Genomic DNA, 7,058 nt, shown 5'->3' with positions numbered 1-7,058 from the left:
CAGCATCTGTTTTCAAGGTAACCTTTACCCATTTTGTAGTTTCCATGGGCCAACTATAGTTTTGTCATACATAGGTCCACATATGATCATATTTAGCCATTCCAATGGCTGATTAAGTGCCCATCATTCCCATTCCCGTCCATAATCACAACATGAGGCCATATATAATTACATGAACACCAATGGTCTAATGCCACACTTCACTTTTACAAGCCATTTTCGCATGGCCGTACACATATACATCACAAAAGTATTCGAAACGACAAGGGTAGTCGTATACATGCCATATCCAAAGTTCAACAAAAAGGTACCAAAAAGGACTTCGATAGTGTGGTTGACTTCGACTTCGATGATCCCAAATCCGATCGCTAACGAGCCAAAATCTATAAAACCGAGAAACAAAGAAACGGAGTAAGCAATTTATGCTTAGTAAGTTTGAGCCATAAATTTACACACAACCAAAGCATAGCATTCGAGTAGCTAAACAATAATTCATATGCACAAATTCTCAATGACAAGCTTACTTCACAATCCCAACTCTTATATTCATACACAAATAACGGCTTAGTCAAGGCCGATAGCTCATTTATCATTGGAGCGAATACTCATATACACTGGCTCTTAGTGTGCAAAGCACACACGAAACGTACCTTGTTGTTGGGAATTTCACAAGCGTATTAACTGAAAATTTTTACAGCAAGCTCATAATTCTCAAATCACATACCTTCGGAGTTTAACCGGATATGGCTACTCATTCAAACGCCTTCGGGACACAGCCCGGTTATGGTAACCTGCACAAATGCCTTCGGGACTTAACCCGGATATCACAACTCGCACAATTGCCTTCGGGCTTAGCCCGGATATCACAACTCGCACAATTGCCTTCGGGCTTAGCCTGGATATCACAACTCGCACAATTGCCTTCGGGCTTAGCCCGGATATTACCCGAACATTCATACAAATCTTTGTTTCAATTTCATAACAAAATTTCATGCACAAATCACTTAACAAGAAATGTCATTTTCGGCTCAATGGCCACATACAAAGGGCACGATTTCGATTTGTTTATAACATCATCCAATTGAATCAAAATCTAAGTTTCGATACTCGAAAACTTACCTTGGAGGTTGTCGAGCGCTTTCAACGGCTATTCAATCACCTTTTCTTTTCCTTTATCGGAGCTAGTTCCCCTTTGCTCTTGAGCTTTATGTTAACAAATAAATTGATTTAATCGTTTTGAATATCAAGAGGAATCCAAGGTACTTAGCCCTTATAAGGCCGCACACACTTACATCCACATACTTAAGCTCAATAATTATAATATAGCATCAAGTACTCATGTGGCCGATTATACTTAGCCATACATGCGCAAAATCAACAATAAATTCCAAGATTTTCACATCATTTGCGTACTAAGCCGAATATACTTGCCAATTTCACAAACATTCTTCAACAATTTCTTCTTTAAACAAACACATTTATCATTTACTTCATAACCGAAACATCATCACAAGAAAATACATACTTTGAGATAGTATATATGTCATACCAATACATCATGTGCAAACATGTATATACATATAGGTGCAAGGGCCGAATCTCAAGGTGTTCATAACCATCCAAAACACCAATTTTTGCCTATCATGTAATAAGCATAAATCATGCTTATGAATGCACCATGGCCGAATACATCACAACCATACCCCTTTCAACTTCGGTCATGGTTAAACAAAGAACTCAATGTCTTACTCAAGATTCCTACATAGAAATTTCAAGAGTAGTCAATCCATCATTACATGCATCATTAGCAAGCTTCACATTTAGCATGCAATGGCTTTAACACAATATCAACCTTGGCCGAATACCATTTCCATGACATAACAAGGATTTGAACCATGGGCTAGTATGAACATCAAGCTAGCAACTAAAACATGCATGAACCTCATGGCACAACATCAAGCATACCTTAATCTTGATACAAGTATGGCCAAATCTCCTTCTAGTTCTCTTCTAAACCAAGCATGGAGCAAAAAAACAATTTCTTCTTCCTCTTTAGAAATTTCGGCCAAAGAAAGAATGGAAGGATGAACAAAATTTTTCTTTTTTTTTCTCTTCCACATACGGCAACAATGGGGAAAGGATGAACAAATTTTTAATTGTTTTGGTTTCTCTTCCTACATCCTTAATTTTTTATCATTTTATCACATCATGCATTAACAAAACATGTCATAACATGTTTTCCTTGCCCATAATCCCTTGTCATGGCCGGCCACTATGCCATCTTTGGGGAAATTTGACATGCAAATCCCTTATTTTTGCATGCATGATCAACTAGTCATCACACATTTCCCCATCATACTTTCAAAGTTTACTACTAGGTCCTTTCTAGTGAAATTCACATTTATAACTCTAAATCAAAACATCAAAAATGTCACACATGAATTAACACATATTATAGGCATCAAAATAAATTTTAAATTATTTTTATGCCTCAGTTTTGTGGTCCCGAAACCACATTCCGACTAGGGTCGTTTTAGGGCTGTCACACGTTATTAGTCTAGAGAGATAATAATATAACTTAGGGATTTCTATGGATCAAATCAAATGAATAAATCGTCTGATTCAGAGTCAAATAACAAGCGAAGTCTACGTGGATTTTTCCTTAGGTATTGTCTCAATCAATCGAATTTTCCCAAATGTATTTTCCCAAGTTTTTCTTTCTGTGCATTCTTAGTTAGTAATTAGTTTAGACAACCAAACCTCTTAAATTTTAGGCTAGATAACAAAAAGGAAGTAAATACTAGTACTCGTAGTTCCTTTGGGTTCGATAATCCGGTCTTGTTGAACTATACTACTGTTCGATAGGTACACTTGCCTTAATCGTGATAATCAGTTAGTCTCAAGAACGTTTCATTTATAAATCTTTAAAACCTGTTACGAATATCACGCATCAAGTTTTTGGTGCCGTTGCTAAGGAACTAGGATATTAGGAAAACTCGATTTTTATTACTTTAGCCACTTTACTTTTATTACAATTTAAATTTTTATTTTCTTTTCTAATTTTTCTCTTATTTTCTTCTGACAGGTTTTTCTAGTTTATGACCAGAAGAAACCCGTCAGGACCACTACTTTTTGATGGTGAGATGGACTGCACAGTTCGCAGAAATTGGAGAGAAATAAGGCGAAGCTTAAGATACAGAGAAGACAAGTAAGATGATGATACTTCAACCACAACCGAGGAGATGGCTGAAAACCAAAAAAATCCGCTACCTCCTGCGATTGCTGTTAATCAGAATCCTGCTCCGTGCACTATGTATGATTATGCTAAACCTTCTTTAACAGGAACTGAATTGAGCATAGTTAGACCGGCTGTAGTCGCAAATACTTTTGAACTGAAACCTAACACAATTCAAATGATACAACAGTTTGTTCAGTTTGATGGTTTGCAGGACGAGGATCCCAACGCTCACTTGGCAAACTTTTTGGAACTATGTGATACATTTAAAATTAATGGCGTTTCTGATGACATCATTTGTCTTCGGTTATTCCCTTTTTCATTGAGAAAGAAAGCTAAACAGTGGTTGAACTCGTTGCCACGGGGGTCAATCACTACTTGGGAACAAATGACTAAAAAGTCTTTATTAAAATATTTTTCGTTGGCTAAAACGGCTAAATTACTAATGATATTTCTTCCTTTGTGCAGATGGATTTAGAAACACTCTATGATGCATGGGAGAGATACAAGGACCTCTTGAGAAGATGCCCTCACCATGGGTTACCGCTTTGGCTATAGGTTCAAACCTTTCATAATGGCCTGAATCCTTCGACTCGACAAATGGTTGACGCAGCTGCTGGCGGAACCATCAATAATAAGACACCTGAAGATGCCTATGAATTTATAAAGGAGATGTCACTGAATAACTATCAGTGGCAGGTCATAAGGACAAAGCCAACAAAAACAGTCGACGTTTATAACGTCGATACGATCACCATGCTCTCTAATCAGGTAGAACTCTTGAATAAGAAAATTGATGGTTTCCTAAGTTCTTCACAGGTTCACCCAGTAATGCAATGCGAAGCAATTGGAGGTGGATCAAGCAGTTCAGAATACCTACCTTATAGACACAACATGGAGAACGAATAGTTAAATTACATGGGTAACAATCCTCGATCTCAAAACAATCCCTATTGTAATACTTACAATGCAGGTTGGAGGAACCACCCTAATTTTTCATGGGGAGGCCAAGGGAATCAGACCCCACCACCTCCAGGCTTCCAACAACCACTCTACCAACAAGAGAAAAAGCCGAACCTTGAGGAGATGCTAACAAAATTCATCTCAGTGTCAGAAACTCATTTTCAGAATACCGATACATCATTCAAAAATCAACAAGCATCAATCCAGGGGCTCGAAACTCAAATTGGACAGCTCGCCAAGTTGATTTTCGAACGACCACAAGGTAGCCTGCCAATCAACACTGAATCTAACCCAATGAAGCAACTCAACACGATTGCTATTCAAGATGTGGAAGGGCTAGTTGCAGAACCAAGGCTAGAAACAGGGGTATGCATAGGTAAGGATGAGGTCGGCCAAAATAAGCCAAAGCCGGTGATTACAGAATATAAACCTCGCGTGCCATACCTTAATGTGACAAGGAAAGACTGCTTAGACAAACAATTTGGTAAATTCCTTAAACTTCTAAAGAAATTACATATTAACTTACCGTTTATTGAAGCCCTTTCGCAAATGCCAAACTCAGTAAAGTTTTTAAAAGAGCTTCTGGAAAATAAATGAAAGTTAGATGAAGGATCGCATGTGGAGCTGAACGCGGTCTGCTCAGCCATTCTACAAAATAAGCTACCTAACAAACTAAAAGATCCAAGGAGTTTTACAATTCCTTGTTTATTTGGTAGTTTAGATTTTAATAATGTGTTGGCTGATTTAGGGGCTAGTATCAATGTTATGCCCTACAAATTATTTAAGCAACTAGGTCTAGGGAAACCCAAACAAACTAGGATGAGCATTCAATTAGCAGATAAAACTATCAGATTTCCTAGGGGTATTATTGAAGATGTGCTCGTTAAAATCGACAAATTTATATTCCTAGTTGATTTCGTTGTTCTAGACATAGAGGAGGATAGCAACGTCCCCTTAATTTTAGGAAGGCCCTTTTTAGCAACCGCCAAAACAATTATTGACATTGGCACAGGTGAAATCACACTTCGTATGGGAAACGAAACAATCACCCTTCAAGCCCGTAATTCAAATAACACATCAAAAATCTAAGGTGACTGTACAAATCATTTGGCTAAAACTAACCATATAGTGCAACCTTCTTTGCAGAAAACAGGTTCGAAGAACATACATAAGCCAAGCAACAACAAAGAACCTATCCATGAAGAACGAAGGTTACAAATCAAGGAGTTAGATGAATGGCAGACACATAAATCGAGAAAACACGATAAACCAAAACCACTCCATGAGGAGCTTAATTCCTCCAAAAATTAACTTAAAGTTGGAGACAAAGTACTACTCAATGCAACAGATCCTCGAATCGCCATTTCTGAACCAAATGAAGAAACCCTTCTTACAGTAATTAGTATTTTTCCATATGGTACGGTCGAGGTAAACCACTCCAAATTTGGCACGTTCAAGGTAAATGGTACTCGTCTTAAACCTTATGTTGATAAAATTGATAGCAGGGATGAAGAGTGTAAGCTCCTCGATTCACCATGATCACGCATGAGAGAAGTAAGTCGAGCTTAGACTATAAATAAGCGCTTCTCGGGAGGCAACCCGAGCAATAACAATATTAATTTCTTTAAATTTGAGTTTTTAACATCTAACGTACTAACCGAATCATGATACACAGACTCTCTAAATACCACACGGCTAGGCACACGGGCGTGCCTTAGGCCGTGCAAAAATAGGGCAAAATTTTTCCAACACGGGAAGCGATAAAGTCGCCACGGCAGTGCGACATGGCCGTGGACGAACCTGTCAAACTAGCACGGGCGTTCGACACGCCCGTGCCCATTATCCGTGGGCGAACCTGTCAAGTAAACATGGGCGTGGACCTATGAACACGGGTGTGGGAAAAGTGAACGAAGTGAGACACGGTTGTGCGACATGGCCGTGTGCACTCACACGCCCGAGCAACACGGGCGTGGGTCGAATGTCAGACGCACCCAAATTCAAAATTCGCGAAACACACAGGAAAAAATTAGGGTACACAAGTGTGTCCCACGGTCGTGTGCCCCAAAATCTATAAAAACTCCTCACTATTCATCATCTCCCTCCCCAAAAATCCCTAACCCTAGCCGCTGCACTCCACACGCCCTACCCCCCACGCCCGTGTGCCGCCTACAACACCGATTTCAAAGCCCCAAGTTCCTTCTTTTTGCATTTGTTTACTCTTTTCTCTCTATCTCCTTTGCATATTTTGTTTATTTCATGATTTCTCTGCTCTATTTGTCTATTTTAAATGAATTCTCATAGTTAGAACAATAGAATACTTTTGCTTGTTTATAAGAATTTTGTCATTTTAGTTACTCTATTATGCTCTACTTTTTCATTTTTCCTAGTTTCATGAAATTGATGCTTCCCATATACATTCATTCATATTCTTGTTACATTATTCCAGTAATACTATAACTTGATACATTTAGTAGTTTTGTTTACTTCATCCACTACGTAAGTCTCATGAAATCTTCATATTTAGTTTTGTACTTCTGTGCTATTTTTGGGATGTATTGGTTGAGTTTCGATTTTTCAACGCAGGTACAATGTCATCATCACGTGATAAGAAGACTGTTGTTCCAGCCTTGAAGAAGCGACAAGGAGCAGCATCATCCTCGAAAAACCAGGAAGAACTTTTTCAGATACTTCGGGCTTGACCTTTAGGTGTGGCCGCTGCATTGACTCGACCACGCTTGAACAAGTTCAGTTGGCTGACGATGTCCGAGTCCTCCTGACAACCGATCCATGGGAACTCTTCTTTATGATCATCGACCCTTCCATGTTCAAGATGTCATGACCAACTTCAATGATCCTGGAA

General features: G+C 38.8%; 1 non-coding gene across 1 annotated transcript; it reads right to left on the bottom strand.

Moving 5' to 3' along the window:
• Positions 1-3,671: 3,671 nt before the first annotated feature.
• Positions 3,672-3,777, bottom strand: LOC128287344 (small nucleolar RNA R71). The gene has a single exon (XR_008278044.1). It is a non-coding gene; the product is annotated as a small nucleolar RNA R71 (small nucleolar RNA).
• Positions 3,778-7,058: the final 3,281 nt, after the last annotated feature.

This window comes from Gossypium arboreum, chromosome 13 (assembly GCF_025698485.1).
Source record: "Gossypium arboreum isolate Shixiya-1 chromosome 13, ASM2569848v2, whole genome shotgun sequence".
NCBI classification, from domain to species: domain Eukaryota; kingdom Viridiplantae; phylum Streptophyta; class Magnoliopsida; order Malvales; family Malvaceae; genus Gossypium; species Gossypium arboreum.
This window is presented reverse-complemented; position numbering and strand designations above follow the sequence as displayed.